This window comes from Thunnus thynnus, chromosome 10, assembly GCF_963924715.1.
Source record: "Thunnus thynnus chromosome 10, fThuThy2.1, whole genome shotgun sequence".
Lineage (NCBI taxonomy): Eukaryota > Metazoa > Chordata > Actinopteri > Scombriformes > Scombridae > Thunnus > Thunnus thynnus.
The window spans coordinates 7,043,589-7,061,493 of record NC_089526.1 but is presented as its reverse complement, the minus strand read 5'-3'; the positions used below and the strand labels follow the sequence as shown (position 1 = coordinate 7,061,493).

General features: G+C 39.7%; 1 long non-coding RNA gene across 1 annotated transcript; it reads right to left on the bottom strand.

Moving 5' to 3' along the window:
- Window positions 1-1,352: 1,352 nt before the first annotated feature.
- On the bottom strand, window positions 1,353-17,245 carry LOC137190932 (uncharacterized). Its single transcript, XR_010930322.1, has 3 exons — window positions 16,024-17,245; window positions 10,952-11,069; window positions 1,353-1,980 (listed from the first exon to the last, which is right to left on the bottom strand). It is a non-coding gene; the product is annotated as an uncharacterized lncRNA (long non-coding RNA).
- Between the last annotated feature and the right edge of the window lie 660 nt (window positions 17,246-17,905).

Sequence of the window (17,905 nt, the reverse complement as noted above, 5' to 3'; positions counted from 1 at the left end):
AACCCTTGTCTTTTTTTTCTCAGCGCTACATCGTTTCACAGGTTTTATTTCTTTAAAAAGCAAATCAGTTTGACCGGAGGCAGAGAAAAAGTGAGCACTGCCTTCCAGCTCCATTACAAAAGTTTACCTGAAAAGATTTAAATGTCATATTCGAGGAAACGCGCCAGTGTTATATCAAGCACAGACAGGATGCACAGGCTGAGTTCTAGAAAAACTTCAGTTTGATATGGAATAAACTGAACATCATCTACTTTTGTGTCTTTGTGGTTGAAGGGGAGTGAGAGAAAAGAAGAACAACTGAGGTGAAACTTTGCTGCCAATCTGCTCGTCTTCACTTCTGAATGACGAAAATCAAGGTCAGTTAGACAAACACACACACACACACACACACACACACGCATACAGGCAGGCACACACAAAGAAAAATCGACAAATACACTCGCAGACACCTACACGTCGGGCATTTACAGCCACCACATGTGAACATGAGCGTGCATTCACCTGAGAGGCGCACACACACACACACACACACACACACACACATATATATATCACCTCCAAATGAAATACACACCACAAATTTAAAAAAAACTTTAACACATTTGCACAAATACATGCAAACCGTAAGCCCAAAATTCTCACTACCCCCTAAAGAAACTTTACTCCCTTACACCTACACGCTGTAATACACACACACACACACACACACACACACACACACACACACACAAACAGGCACACAGGCACATGCCATGCCCACAACACACACGACCTTTAAACCATCCCATATACTCCCACACTTTCTGTCTCTCTGCCACACTATCGCTCTTTGTCTCTCTCACAAGTTTGTACTTAAAGTATCTGTAAGGACCTTCACTGACATAATACATTTACTGGCTCCAAATCTTATTTCTAACTTAACCCGAAAACAAATTTTTCATTCTCAAAGAGCCCTTTGACCGGCCAGAACGTCCTCGCTTTCCAAAACCGTCTGCAAAAATATCTATACTTTCCAAAAAGGAATTCACTTTTCAGAAATGACTAAAAAAAACACTTTCCACGTGTCCTCACTCTCCAAAAATGTCTTAATTTTCCAAAATATCTTCACTGTCTTCACTTTACAAAAAAAAGGTACACTTTCTAAAAAAGTCCTCAGAGTCTCCTCACTCTCTAAAGATATTCTCACTCTCCAAAAATAATCGCCAACAATCTTCTCACTTTTCAAAATGTCCTTGATTTTAGAAAAAGGTCTTCATTTTCCACTATTGACCTCACTTTTTTTCACAATTATGTCCTCTTTTTTTCAAAAACTGTATAAGAATATCCTCACCCTCACTCAAAATTCTATTCTGAGATTTTATTGTTATTTTCTTCCATTTAATATGAAATACAAAAGACGTTACAAACTTAAAGTGCATTTGTTTGTTCACTTTGACAAACGTTCATAGGTTTATCGCCTTCCTTCCTCCAAACAGTGACATCCAACAGGTAGTTAACTAGTCATCAGACGGCGGACATCTTTAGTCACATACAAATTCTTCGTCCCCAAAAAATCAGTCTGATGTTGGATATTCAGCGTGCAGAGATAAATTAGTTAATTATGTCCCTTCAAAAAGTCCTCACTTATGAAACATGTCCCTAATTTCCAAAATCTAACCTTAAACTCAAAGTCTAAACCTCAAACCGGTCCTCACAAAGATAGAAGTACAAGAACACACACGCCAGTCTGAACATACAGAGGTGTTGTCTTCACGCGGAGCCTCTCTGGTCCCGATCGGTTCGTCAGTAAATCTGGTGTCCAGATGGTGAAAGAAGGAGACATCAGACTGTCGTTCCTAAAGAAGCAGAGCCGCGTGAATCTCTCATCCACCACCGTCCCTGCGGACCAGCAGAAGTGTCTACCGGGCCACGTCTGCCTGCTTCTCCAAGTGGCCACAGGGGAGGGCCAATTAGCAGTTCCCATGGAGAGGCGCTGTGGCCCTAATAAGAGACGGAGGGAGAAGGAGAATCAATTAAACCTGCGCTGACCCCCAGAAACAACACAGGAGGATCCGTCTTTAAAATGAGACAGCAGCGGGCGGGCTGGATTTAAACTCATGTCCTGGTGAATTTTGACGACGCTGACCCGATTTCAGACGTCAGCGTGAAACAGTGAGGTTGTATGATGGAAACAAGATGAGTCAGGATGTGCAGGAGTTGTGGAATTAGAAGGCGGTGGACGGATACGTTTACCTGCAACTCTGACAAAACCTCTGTGTAAAAAACAAAACGAAACGTGGTGACATTTTATTTTACGGGTCTGCAATTTCCTAAGAATTTTCCTAGAAACATACCCGTACATATCTACAGTATGTAATTTCACAGTTCTCTTTCGGAAAATAGTCCACGTTCTGAGACAGTTACAGTGTTTGATTTAGTAAGTTGTGTGGATTTTATAAGCAGTTGTCATTAATTTATAATTGGAAATGTTATTATCCACAAATTTTGAATTGCATGCCTGTCTCGCCTGCAGACAAACTTCTGACAATACAGGTTAATCCAGGTGTTAATTGGAATTAATTAACTGAAAGTGTAACAATTGAACCTTGTCTCTGTATTCCCTATAATTACTACTAAATGACATAGTTATTTCCAGGAACTTTTCTATAAATACACAATTACAAATGAGCTCCTTTCTGGGAAGTTACAGGACAAATTTTCCACTTGGAGTGAAGTGCACAGCCATACAATTTGATTCTTTAAATCCAAATTCAGCCATTCGACTGGATGGATTAGGACAATATACCAACACATTTTAGATATTAAAGATTAAAATTGCCCTGATGATTTCATTGGACCTCTCAAAAGTTGGTGGTTTTGCCAGTTTAGCACAATACAGAGCTGTAGTGAGTTATGGAGTGTTAGAGCACTGTTTTCCTTCACCTACACCTCCCTAATTTGGTATGTTAGAACAAGAGGAAGGGGATGCTGGAGAAATTAATAAATTAGAACATAAAGAAACAAAAAACACACATCTTACAATGACATTGCTCTGCTAGATACAACAGCTAAACAGTATAGTGTGATTTTATATGATGGGACCAGCTAGTCACCCAAATCGCATTTGATTAGATAAATGTATGGATCCAGGTTCAGTATGATTAATAAGGAATATTTAAATGTTTTATAGGAGGAAAAAGAGAGAGATTTTATTATAAAAATACTCTTTTTTTGGAGTATTTTTATTTATTTATTTATACTTTTTTGCCATATTTTTATAGCAAGAGATAACTGAACAATTACCACAACAAGACAGAATTAGAGCTTGGAAAATGTATTTTTTTTTTTATTCCAGTGTGTCTTTAAAGGTGTTTTCAATTTCTGACAGATCATTTAGGTTTTCATGGTGGTGGTGGTGGTTGTTATGATGTCTGTAGAATTTCATATATCAGCAATAACTTTTGAGACAGTTATCTGCTCCAGACGTGGCTGTAAGTTGAAGCCTTTGTTTGTTAAAAAAAAAAAGAAGAAAAAAAAAGCTCAACAGAAGGAAGTTGACGTATGAGTGAAAACTTGTAGATATGCAGTGCATTGTGGGTAGTTTCCTCTCATTTATGTTTTGGGAGTCGTCAACAAAGAACCAGCAGAGGCACCTCAGGAGGGAGGAGAGGCTAATGAAAAGTTTGATTATCTGAGTTGCACTCTGTTTTCCCCAATAATTCATACCAGAAATTAAATTCTGCATACAGTTCTCTTAATTTGACTTTAATTAAACAATACGCTATAAATGGTACTTTAAATGACCAAATGTTCCCATGTAGCCAAGCAGAAGGTCCCCAGCCATTAAGAATGATATAAAGTTGGTCTCAGGAGGGGGCGGATGGATTCTGATCTGCAGGAATGACAGCTGATGACTTCAAAAAGTTAATTAACTTTTCAATTAGGACTGCATCTGACATTGCAGTTGTATCAGCTATAGAGAACAACTCGGCTGTTCAGGGAGAAGCAGACTTGTGTAATAGATTGATGCACTTCAGTGTCTTTGAGCACTTGAATAATGGTTTGTAATGTGAGCATGTGGCATTAAAGCGGTTGTACTGACTATATTTGTTTTAATTTTGACATTAGATAGATGCTTTTATGTTTGTTATCATTTGTTTGGTGGTGTAAGATCTCACTCAGGTAGACTATATTTTGCTCAAATATAATAAATATACTGTACAACAGTTTGTTGCTGGTAAAGCAAAGATGTTAAATACTGTAAAAGTGATCATTTATAATGTAATCAATGAATTAATGATTACCATTATTGCTATATTCTATAAATAAGCACAATTATTATTATTATTATAGTCTTTTTTTGTTGTTAAAAACATGAGAATTAAATATATTCTAATGCACACCTGTTAGACAGGTGCTTGGGAGAATGAAATATTATTTTTTTTAAAAAGTTGTAATTCCAATTGTAGGCAACTGTCAAGCAAAAATCTAACAACAAAGCAACATTTTTGTCATTTACACATTATTTTATATTATTTAGCATTTATAAGTATTGTCATTACTGTACATCTGCTTACAATTGCATTATGGTGCATTATGAACAAATTCTAAGTGTTTATACTTACTTACTACTTACGTAAATTTTGTTGATAATGCACTATAATGCAATTGTAAGCAGATATACAGTAATGACATTTCTTAAGTGTTTATTGATGCATTTGTCAACAATTATAATTTCTCCTATGAAGCATCAGTAAAGAGTTAATAAATGATTAATAGCACAGCTGTAATCATATTTAATGATACATGAATGCACACATTAAAAAAATCCTTACAGTGCGTTATAAAACATTTATACCCATGTACAAGGCAAGTTTATTTGTATGGCACCTTTCAACAAGGAAATTCAAAGTGCTGCACATTTAAAAAGAGTCAAATAAAATCAAAATAAATAAAAATATAAGCTAAAATGGAATAAAACAGATAAAATAGGGACGTGACAAAAAAAAGTCCATTTACTACAATCAGTCATGCAGAGTCAAGAAGTATTTATAAATAATATAATATATAATAATAAATAAGATAATGAATACATAGTTCAGATCATATTTTATATAATAAATAAAGATATACTTCACAGTATATGATTACAACTGTGTTACATTGTCAGTCATAATTATACACGAGTTACAGATGCTTCATAGGAGAATTTGTAGTTACCAATACATTAATCAATACTTAATTTCTGCTTATAACTACACTTGCTGTTTTTAATAAACAGTTTATCCATAGTTTATATACTTCTTAATGCTAAATATAGGGGTTTAAATAAAGCATCGGCCTCCATAAATCAATACTCACTTACTTTTGCTTTTACTCTGCTTCAACTTCAGCAAAGTGATGATACTCTTAAGAAATACTCATCATCATCATTTCAGCTGGTGTTTGTTACATTACATAGCAGCCGGTGTGTGATAACAGGGCCAAAACTGGTGATTAATAGACAAAACAAAACAAAAAAAGAATAAATCTGTAGGTTTCTGCATGATAATCCATCCATATTCTCCTTGTAGAGGACAAACTGCCATTCGTGCATCCTCCATGATATCAGATCAAACATCCTCACCATTTGCTTATAGCCTCTCTCTTCTTGAATACAATGTTTTCAATTAGCGCGTGGTTCCTCAATTTTCGGCTAATATTAAGGCTCTAATTGAAGTGGCTGGGTGGCTGTGTGCACTGACGTGGGGACAATGTGCTATGTGTGGCGCTAGTCATTAGCCTGACAGTGCCTTACACCTGGGGTTCATTCAGAGCACGGGTCAGAGGGCACGGGAATTTGTACGATAATTATTGACAAGCAGATGTTATAAAATCATTTATGGTAATGCAATCATAATAAATGGGCTTTGTGTAGCCGGGCAGATGAGCGGAGGGGGAGAAAGTTTAAGAGAGAAGGAGGAGAGAAAGGAAGGAAATTTACACCAAGCTGCTGGAGTGATTGCATTAAAGTCCATGTGGATGATGAAAAAAATGTATGGAGTAAAGAGCACCTGCACGCAGCACACACACACACACACACACACACACACACACACACACAAACAATCATATACATAAATAAAAACCTTGTGAATGGTAAAGAATGGTGGATAAAGCTGCTTTCACGTGCTTTGTCGGCTGTTGGCTGGCTTTAGCACAATCAAAATCTGAAAAATTAGCGATCATTTAGCTCAGACGCATTCAGATCTATTTACATCCTGCATATCAACCTGATGTGATGTTATGTGGCAAAAAATAGCATCTCTCCACCTTAAGTGTGTATGTAGGTAATTTCGCTGCATGTCTAGTTGCTTTTGATCATAACACCGCCATTTAATTATAAAAATAACCTCTATCCCCAGCATAAGGAGGCTCCTCACAAATAAAATATTAGGAACTAAAAGGGGTGGGGGGGGGGGATAGGTGTCTTTACATATATTGTCATTTGCTATAAGACACCCTATCTGTCTCTTGAAATGTGTTAGGAATTACCGCCAATTCCAAAAACATGCATTAGCCCCCACCTTAGGTGCAATAGTTCTTTTTACAGCGGGCAAATATCGCAACGAAACACGGCTGTGCGAGGCAGCTAACCTGGCAGCTGGCGGAGAATAACCCTGCACAGGAAGAAAGCAACCATGTTATCATGCACACACATGTGGCCTGGGTAAAGATTAAGCCGTATTCATCCCTGGCTGCTTCGCTCTCTCCTGCCTCAGTCCATCACAAGATATGGCAGCCGTTCAGCCAGGAAGCCAGGAGAGGTGCCATGGATTTCACGGCGTTCCCAAATCAGGCCGTCTGGAGACTCGGGCGAGGTGCTCCACCGCTCCGCAACTCGCCTCGGCTTTCCCACAGATCATAAGCTCTGTACTGATGCCGGGGGTTTGGAATTTTGTTGGAAGGGAGCGTTGGTGCAAAACAGAGGCTCCCCTCCACCCACCCTAACACACACACACACACACACACACACACACACACACGTACCCTCAATACAATCCCCTGTTGTGTGCATGGAATTGGGAATCATCTGCTGATTCATGCTTTCTGAGGACTATTGTTCCGCAGTGTGTTAATATTTTCTGGGAGTTTTTTTTTTTTTTTTTTTTTTTTTTTTTAGGGGAGTAGATTTACTTGAATGAAAGGCAGAGTGTAAGAAAGAAAATGATCATTTAGCATGGAGAAGTGAGGGATCATTGCATGTCCCTGCTGACATGTACATTATCACTGAATGGGGCCGGGGGCTCAGCATGCTGTTGGCCTTGACTTGGGAGAGAGGCTTACACCCCGAGAGCTACTTAGGGGCCTCTCGGTGCTAAGCTGCTAATAATTCCTGCAGGTCCCTTAAAAAAAGGAGAAACACAAAGGGGAAACAAAGTGATGAATGCCGGGTGTATGGTAATACATCAGGCCGTGTTCACAATGAACTGGAGCCTTTCACAGAGTAGGTGTGAGCGGGGCGGCGAGAGCGGTCCACATTAATAATAATGAGAACTATACTCAGCAGTATTTTGCTGAGCAAGGCAACAAGGCAAGAAGGGAAACAGAATAGATCTACAAGGAAAGGTGAGACTCCGTCAGTGATAAAAGCTGCAACTAACACGTTATTGTCTTGATTATCAGTTAATCACTGTGTCTATAAAATGTCAGAAAATACTGACGAATGCCCATTATAAGGTTAATATTGCTTGTTTCATCCAAACAACACTAAAATATTAAGTTAACTCTCATATATGACAAAAAAAGTAAGAATAAGAATATTTCGAATCATGATTATTTGATTACCAAAGTAGATTTCCTGTTGATGGACTACTACTAATTGTTTCAGCCCTAATCAACATTAAGTTAAATGTATTTTTGTGTAGGTATACATTCTGAAAAATTTCTATAAGGAGGAGCATATCAGAGCTGCAACTATGTCAATAAAAACATTAAAAAAGGCCAAAAAGTGTCAATTTAGTTTGGCAAGAATAAGATGCTGTTTTGTGTTTTCTTGTGTTATAAAAGACAGAAATCAAAGAGCTTTGAATACATAGTAACACACACACACACACGCACACGCAGGGTGACAGCATTGGTGTAAAAGTCAATGAAATTTTTGCTCATTTGCAACAGCTGTTAGGTGGTAAATCATCTTTTCCTTTTTGTCATTTGAGTCACACTCCTCATCGAGGAGTGTTTGTCACAAAAAAAAAGGAGGCTGGTTTGCACTTTGCAACAGTAATCACAGGTTGTTAAAACAAAAAGAAATAACATTTAATGGTATAAATTTATGGTGTGAACTTCAGCGACGAAGTCTCATTGTGTGGTCTAAACTTTTTTAATGGAACCAAATGAAAACAAAAGGCACTCCGCATCGCCTTGAGAGAGCTCAGAAGCGATGCCAAAGGAGCCAGGTAATCACAATGGTGTATCCAGGCATAAATGATTAGCTTACCCATCTGAATATTCAAGGTGATGCCCGAGCCATTTGTGTTGTGCTTCCTACATCCTCGCTTCACCACACACAGATGAGGAGGAGGGGGGGGTGGGGGGGGGGCTGCGTTGCTGCAGCGGCGAATCCAAAGTGATTTCCCTGTGTCAGTAATTTTTTATTTTCGAAAAAGCCAGTGGTGCAGTGTATTAGTCATAATTTATGTTTATCATCCCTTGTACCCTGACTGACTTCAACAAACCGTTTAACACTCTTAGCATATGTGCATATGGTTGCTTTAATAGCTATTCTGCATGGAGGAGCACTTTAAAGACTCTAAATCATTTCTTTGGACAAACACTAATGAATTATGTCACCACAAGTGCGATTCAAAAGTGCAGGGGGGAACCAGTGGTAATTATTGGGAGGCTCGGAGATTTTAATTATCAGGATGGGCTCCTTCAAAGTGTAGCTAACAGGATTCAGAGGGAGGACGGGACACGTCAGTCATTAGATCCTCTGACGGAGAGAAAGTCAACTGTGAGTGTGTGGAGGGTTTCACTCCCAAATTGATCTCACTTACAAAAGCTTGAACCCTTCTAGGAAATATCTCATCATTTAACAAGAATCTCTATATTTGAAATATACATTGTGAAGTGAGAAAACTATTTTTGGTGTTTGTTCATGAATCTGTGTTTTTGAAGTGAAAAAACACAGATCTGGTGTCCCCCCCCCCCCAAAAAAAAACAACAAACGCTGTGTCGAAGCCGCATTGTTGCCGTTAATGAATTCATCAAATGTTCTGTTTGTTTTCTTGCGTGTGTCAAGGCCTCGCGTCTCAGGGCGAACAATAGTTCGAGCAACCTCTTGTACACTAATAAAACATCACACTTCCTCAAGGCTAAAGCTCACTCGTACTCGCCGTTACACGCGCGCAACTTTTACGGATTTACCTTTAAAATGTGAGAAAGAGAGACGTAACTCCCGCAGTAGACATGTTTATCTGTTAATGAGAGGAGTTCTGTTATGTGTGGACACATTTATGCTGATTTTAAGCGCCTTCTCTTGGCTCTCTGGAAATAGTAACTTGTTTGTCAAGAGCAGTGCTTGATTTTTTTTTTTTTTTTTGCTTAATGCATTAAATTCTGCTTTAATTTCATCTCTTAATTTTTTTATTATATTTACTGACATTTTATTAAGTTTGTTTATGAAACCAGTGACAGCTCTGAAGGCTCTTCTCACCACACGGTGTGTATTTATGTCTGAATATGTAAGCAGGACCGTTATGAATGTCCTGAAATCAGATTTATTCCAGTAAAAATATCCTCATTCCAAATCATTAAAAAAATGGCAACAAGCTGTGTTTTTTCCTTTTTTTTTTTTTTCACAGAAAAAAATAGCTGAAATATGGCATGTGAGAAATGTGCAAGGTGGCCGTCTTACAGAAGGTGTAGAGGTGGGATAAATTTAATTACAGCTTCAAATATTCATTTGGCAAATATATCAAGGTTGGAAACACAGGCCCAGAAATGGCAAGCCAGCCTGGCAGGCGCTCACAATAGCGGATGGCAAATGACAGTAATCCATGAAAAGAGACCAGACATTTATAGAATTTATAGAAGGACTCGCCATTCCAGATCTCTGATTTTTGTGGGATTTGCTCATCGGCATGTTAAATGTAGGGAAATATATATATAATAATCCCGACCTGTTTTTCACCCCATTACTTCGGTTGCTAAATTTCCAAATTGATTTAGGTTCATTATTGAGCCACGTGTGGAGACACATTTTTGCAAGAACTTACCTGAATCTTTCCTTTCTCGATCAAAAATTAAGTTATCCACACATTAATAGACTTTGAGTGTTACTTTGTGCTTGTGAGTTGTCGTTTGAAGAGAGAATATATTGGGTTCTGTGTATAAAAAGGCTGAATGTAAATGACAGTTTTACCAGCAGCTAAAAAAACGAACTGAACTCGGAGTCATACCGATACTTTCAAGGAGCGGTTAATACTTTCAAGACAGAAATGAGCCATCTTCTCTTTGTGTCTTTTGCTCTGCAGGCCTCAGACGGTCACTCGACACAGTCGCAGGAGCAGGAAGCGCAACACGTGAGCCTCGCTGCTCTCTGATCTAACACGCTCGCTGTCTCGTCTCCAGCTGTGCAACGGGTTGTAGCAGCGGCACCAGCGAGCTCAGGCACAGGTGAATGCACACCAGGGCACTTCCTCTTCCTGTGACAGCGAGTGAAGGCGGCCTACTTTGCCTCCGTTATCACGCTTTGCCCTGCGTAGGGTTGATTTAATCAGCAGGTTTTCGGAGGGGGGGGGGGGGGTTAAGGAGGGAGAGAGACTGCCTTACCTTCCCGAGCCTGGAACCGGAGGAGAGCACGGGGGCGGTAAGTGGTTCTCCGAAGACCACACAGTCACAGAGAGTCCTGGTACTGGTGCCAAACAACCGCCCCATCATCCCCTCCTCCCACCGACAACCAGATTAGAGTAGATCAAACCTCACCCACCTCACTTCCACCTCAAGGGGGCTCCTTCTCCGATGCTGCTGCGGCTCCGAGCAGGAATCACTCTCAGGAGGAGAACACGGGGCGTCAGCTGGTGCTCAGGTGCTGGTGTGGTTGAGTTCTAATAATAAACGGGTACAAAACAGTTAAGTCAAGGATGGAAATTGACAGTGACCTACATTACTAAACCCACAAACCATCTTTAGTTCACATCTTTCCTGCATGCCTGCATCATTGTAATTAACAGCACACAGTAACTGCACGCAGACAGCCAGTGTGGTGGAGTAAACTGATGAATATTTCTGATTTTAAAGCTACACAGATAAGAGATAATCGTTGTTTTGTTGCTCTCTACGATGTGGCATGATAACAAGCTAACTTTGAACCAGCTCATGAGAGACTTTATGTTACGATTGTTAAAGAGTGAACACATGTCTCATATGTCTTCCCTGGGAAAAATGTCACACAGGAAGTTATGTGTTGTTGTTTTTTTTTAACAGAAACCTTTGTTTGGTTTACGAGCACCACCTACGAAGACTTGGATGTCATCGACAAAAAAAAAAGAAAAGAAAAAGACGTAAAAAGTGTTGGAGTCAATGGCTTGAGTGACAAGTGATTGCTGAATCAAGAAACCAAAGAAAAAAAAACAACAACAAAGTAAGCGCCTCGCAGATTAACACACGACTTGAAATTGCGACTTTAAAGTAGTCGAACCGCTGTTTTTACTTGAACTTTCTTGACGAGCCTCTACCTGCGCGTCACCTCTGCGAACGTTAACACAACGGCGGATCCGCCAGTGGCTCACCGCTGCTCGAATCAAAGATGCGTAAGAACTGAATAAATTTGTTTGCCAACAGGAGCCAAATCATCAAACTGCCTTCCACCCTCCTGCTGCATGAGAACAGTCCGTGTGGAGGTATGGGAGACGCTGGCGGCAGGAGCGGTGCTGCTGGTGCTGGTGGTGGTGGTGGTGGTGGTGGTGGGGGTACTAATCGGGAAGGGAAGGAGGGATGGATGGATGGAGGAGGAGGAGGAGGAGGAGGAGGAAGAAGGGAGGGTTGATAAAGCCTGATCTGTGCCACCGGGCATTTATGGCTGGTGGGGAGGCAGGGGGACGGGGATAGGGGGAAACGGGTGGGAGGAGGCATTGTCTGCTGTGTCCGCGCGTTTATAGGATTGAGCTCAAGTTTCCTTTGTGTTTCCATTTTGTTGAGGGATTATGTTCTTTGAGAGAGTTGTGCAAGCAGGCAGGCACACAGAGTGGAGGCGGAGAGAGAGAGAGAGATGGAGAGAGAAGGAGAGAGAGAGAGAGAGGATGGGTGAGGTGGTGAGATGGGGGGGGGGGGAGAGAGAGGCATGAAGAGGGAGGGAGGATGTCTTTGTTCAGAGCGTTGATCATGAACAAGACAGATAGCAGAGGGTGTGTGTCTGCATGAGTGTGTGTGTGTGTACAAGTGAGTATATCAGTGTGTATGTTTTTGTATGCTAGAGAGAGTGTGTGTGTGTGTGAGTGTGTGTGTGTGTCAGGGAGAGCGAGCAAAGCAAGATGTCAGGACATGTAACCAGCCATGTAACAATTTAAAATCAATTTGCCTCCCAAGAAGGAATTGCTCTGCGAGACATTTTTTCCCCTCCGAGCGTTTACAGGACTTTCATTCTATCTAAATAGATATCAATTACATAATCGCTTTTCTTCTCTCCGCCTGGCCGCCGACCGGCTCCGCAAAGTTTGTCACACTGAGCGCTGGTGTAATTGTCCCCCCGCGCATAATGTTTTGTGATTGCTTGTGACATTAGCAGTGTCATTGATTGTGTCTTGTCAATGTGTCTTCATTACAACGGGGCGCAGTTGTAATGAAGACACACACACAAAAAAAAAAAAAGCTCTGACTGAAGCGAGGAGGGGCGGGAGGTGGAGGTTGAGTTCGGTGAGGTCTGATACTTATTTCTGAATCGTGTCAGCCAGTCGACGTTTCATGTCGGGGGAAAACCGCTTCTTTTCCCTTCAAACGCGCCAGTCCCCAAGTCGCATCCAAAACATTTTTTGCTCTCGTTAATCGATTGGTGATGGATGAAAGTCTGCGCCTCTTCGCAATTCATCAAAAATTCAAATAGAGAAAAAAAAAAAAAAAGTAACTGGAAGTCTTAACTGGTGATAATCTGAATGCTGAAAGTTTTCCAACTCCTCTCATTTAAAAAAAAAAACAAAAAAAAAAAACATCCTGGTGTCTTTACCTTGTTCCAACCCCACTGGGGTAACCACGCACCCATTGTGTTTTCCTCAACTTGTTAAAACACCACATGGTACATTTGCATAGGATAACCAACATATAGAGAATCATTTGCATGCCTGAAAGTGCACTTGAGTAACCGTAATTACACGTGACACCAATTACTCTGTTACTTTGTATTAAATTATAATGGAAAATTCCACTAGAGAATTGGAGCCTAATTGCATCTTAATTTGCATAATTTTGCATATTAATCACATCTCAGATGAATAATAAATTTCAGCAGATTTTTTAATTTATGCATAGATACAAAAACAAGTTGAAAAATAATTTGTGAGTGAAAAAAATCAGGAACTATTACTTAGAGCATTTGTGCTAATTTCTCTCATTACCCAACGCTCAAGTCAAAGATATCTTTACTCTTGATCAACAAGCTCCGCGTTCTGAAATCGAGAGTTAGTCAAAGCTTCAGTAGGAGAAAAAAAAAGAAAGAAAAGAAATGGAGAAACATAAATTTTTGGAAATATCCATGCATCAATTTTACATAAAACTTTGTGGCTCTACAGTATTTAAAGCTCTTTCAGCACTGCAGAGATGCCAAATGCACTCAACAATGATAATTCAAATCACTTTCTGCCTTTTCCCTGTTCTCACTCTCGCTCTCTCTTTTTTTCTGGCCAACACCTGTGCCTGCTATTGTGTGTGGCTCCCTGCCAGCAGACACCAAAATCCAATACCTGTAGCCCAGATTCAATTCAAATGTACAAAAAAACAAATCATATTTTCAGATTTAACATCCTATCTTTTACAGAGGAAAGTTGACCAAGTTGTTCTCAACTTGATGATGAAGAGAAGCGAAACTAAATCCTGCTCTTTTGAGGCTGGTATCACTTCATTTATGTAAAAAAAAATAAAGTTGGAGTCAGAAGAAACAAGAAAAACAAACATATTATTATATATTTTTATCAGGCTACACTGTCCGAGTGAACACAGTGTTTCCCGACCTTTCATGACCCTTTGACACAGGTTGTTAACTTTTTTTTGTTTTCTGATTTAATTGCAGGTAACATTGAGACAAATATAATGATTTGTGGAGAGTTTGACAAAATAAAATCACTTCCTTGTTCCCTCAATCAACACTCCCTATATAATATACACTCTGTAGTGAGCAGTTAATTGATTTTGGACACTTTTTTGAGTCACACGACTGTAATTTTTGCATCATTGTGGGTTTGTTAGAGGAAAATAGATTACGCACCATGGACACTGCTTTCTTATTCTACTGTTGGAATTCTTGAGGGCGCCATATAGCGGATAAATTTCAGTCAGAATTTGATCATTCGAATAAAAAGAGACAGTAAATACGGTGCACTGTCGTACATAGGGAGAGATTCAGACAGCTTTTTTTGTGTAGCTGTGATATGTTTCTCCTTTCTTACCCTTTTAATTGTCTCTGGACCCTCCAGATTTATTTTGTGTCCCCTTAGAGGTGTCCCTACCCCTTGGTTGGGAACCATCATCTTTAAAATGTGAAAAGTGTCACCTGATATCACTTCATGTACACCGAAGCTACAATATCATATATATATATTCATTTTTTGGCGTCCAAATCCTGTGATTTCATCCAGAAAACATTCATTCCAGAGCATCACATGTTATTGCCGGCGTCGTCTCGTCATTATTAATAAATGAGGCTCCGCATTTAGCCTTTGCTCCTTCCAGTGACCCGCCTCGCACACTCTGGGGTTCAGTTAAACACGACATCTTCATCCCTGTGAGGAGCTCAGCTGTGGACAACAGTGCCTTTCAGTGGCACAACAGAGGAAAGAGCTTGGTGAAGACGCAGGCTGCAACGTTACAGCTCACACAACCGTCTCTGTGACACTGAATCACATTTACATTCGAGGCCTTCGAAACTCTGAGTGTCCTACAGTTTCACCTTCACAGCTTAGGTTGTCAAGAATAGTGAGAAACACCCAAACTATCCATTCAAATAGATTCTGAGAGTGGAAGAGAAACACAGAGAGTCAGGGCCTCGGTGCCATCACACCCACTTAAGAAATGTTTGACTAGACACCAGAAAACCTGTAAATTTTTAACGTTTTCTTGTAAAATGTATTCACTTAACTGTTTAGCTACATTCTGTTAATTTTTATCTCCCTAAATAATGGTTTAACTGCTACTTCACAGAATATATTGTACTATCTGGGGTGAGAAATACTAAATCCCTTTATTTTATTTTAGGCTGCTTAAAACATTCACATGTAAAGATACTTTAAAGAATATCAGAATCAGCCTTAAAAAGCGCACTGTGTGTAATTTCTGTCCGTAATTTCTGTCCGTAATTGAATGTCCTCAGTTCGCCAAGACACAACACGCAGCACATGACCTCTGTGTCTTTAATGTTAGCTACAGCTGATTGATTTTTTGAGGCGGTTTAATTGGTGTTTGTGGTGTTTATTTAAGTTTGAAACTCAGTCAACCTGTGAGGCTCAAATGACAAAAAAAAAAAAAAAAAAAAAATCAGTTCATTCAATGATTTTCTTTCTTTCTGAATGGCACTAAACAGGGATAAATGTACAGTAGTCATGACTCACTTTTCTGACTGTTGTTTGCATGTGAAAACTTAATCTCACGAGACAGTTCAAATGTTAATTATCCACATGTGAAAACCAACATGTGTCCAAACAACTCATATGTTCTGCTCCTACACGTGGGTTTTTACATATACATCCCTATTTTCTTCTCTTCTTTTTTTAAACTTTCTTTTAATATCTCTCTTATTTCTTCCTTTTTCTTTTGTTTCTGTTTTTCTTTCTCTTCATCTTTTGTCCTTTTCCCTACCCTTTTCCCTCCTTCTTCTCTCATTCTTCTTCCTTCTCCACAATCTAAACCTGGTTAAAATATCTTGATTATCACGTAATAAACAGCAGCCTGGACTCTCACTCTGCACTTGTGTGTTTATCTGCATATTCTCCAAAAAATTAATCCCATCCAGAGAGGACTTGTTAATATTCTGCTCCATTCGACTCGCAGATGTAAAACGCATTCTCAACTGACACACATAATTACTGTGATACATCCCGGAAAGGTTTTCGTGTCTGAGCGCAATTTCAAATAACCGAGTGCTAATTATTGATAGCCTAAATAAAATTAGTTGGGAGAACTTCAGGTGGGCGGGGCCGCGCGCAGGTGTCTGCCGCGTGCGTGCGTGCGCGCGCGAGAGAGAGAGCGACGGGAAACGGCGCTGACCTGTAATCACCGAGAACAGCGGGGACTTAATGATGTTTTGGTCTGCTGATCAAATTTCACATTTTCGCACAATCATTTTGGGCACCTGCGTAGAAAACAAAGCCTGGGCGGAAACTGCTGGCCTGTAGGAACAACTGGTTCTGTGCGCGCGTGCGTGCGTTTGTGCGTACGTGTGTTTGTATGTGTGCGTGCGTGCGCGCGCATGTATACACACAAAGTCACTTTCACTGGCTTTTTTAGGTGTCCTCTCTCTTTTGTTGTGTAAATTGTACATGCACGCACAGACACACTTAAAGTTTGTCTCCTACTTTTCTCAGACTTTATAACACACACACACACACACACACACACACACACACACACAGAGAGAGAGAGAGAGAGAGAGAGAGAGAGAGAGAGAGAGAGAGAGAGAGAGAGAGAGCAGACGAGACAGATTCATGGATATTTATCTCCCTCTACTGGACGGAAAGCCACTTTGCTCCCTTTATATGCTCCTTGCACAAGTTCTAACTAACGCAGTTATTAAGACATAAAACACTTAACCAGTAAAAAAAAAAAGATTAAATGTTTGTGCAAAAGAGTGAACACATGAAATCAGGTTTGAATATGTATTTACATGTGTTACTTTGAGCAACTGAGCAACTAAAACCATCCTGAGGTCTATTATTGTTTAATAAGGGGACCAGCTAGAGTATAATTAAAAATTTTAAAATGAGTTTAACAAATGTATGAAGGTTTTATTTCTGCTGATTAACATATATACTGTTGCTGGTAAATCATAGAGCCGACAACCTCAGTATTTGCCTACAGTTGACCAAATGTATATTGTCAGCATTTGACCTCCATACTTCCACTTTCTTCCTTTCCTCAATTGTTCCAACTTCAACTTATTATCCCTGGGGAAATTTGATGAGCAGGTCACAGGAACACACTGGTGACTGGTGAGCAGCAGCAAACTGTTAGTGAAATACATTAAAGCAACATGAAATATTTTAAGAAAAATAAACATATTTAAATATACCTCTTACACCTCACCGATCCCCACTGAGAAAGTCATAATGAACTCATGCTGTGCAGCCAAACATTGTTCAAACCCACATGACTTTATTTGAAATTCTTCTACAAACATACCAAACATGTCAGGCTGAATTTTGGAGAAAATGTGTAAACTGCTACATTAAAATGGGACATTAATAATATTTCCATTTGAAAGAATGCTGCAGCCTTAAAAACATTTAGTCTGGGATTTGAATAAAGTGTATTAGTGGAATTACAGAATATAAACTGTCACACAGGGTGGAATAAGATGATTTTTACAACCTTAAAGCTGCTTAGGAGGGAAAAAGAATATGGAGAACTGTATATTAAGGGGTTAATTTGTTTATTTATTTTTTCTTAAACACAGCAGCAGATCCAGCAAAACACTTCCCCTACTCTGCTGGAGGGAAAAGTGAAGAGTTATTAAGACGATCCT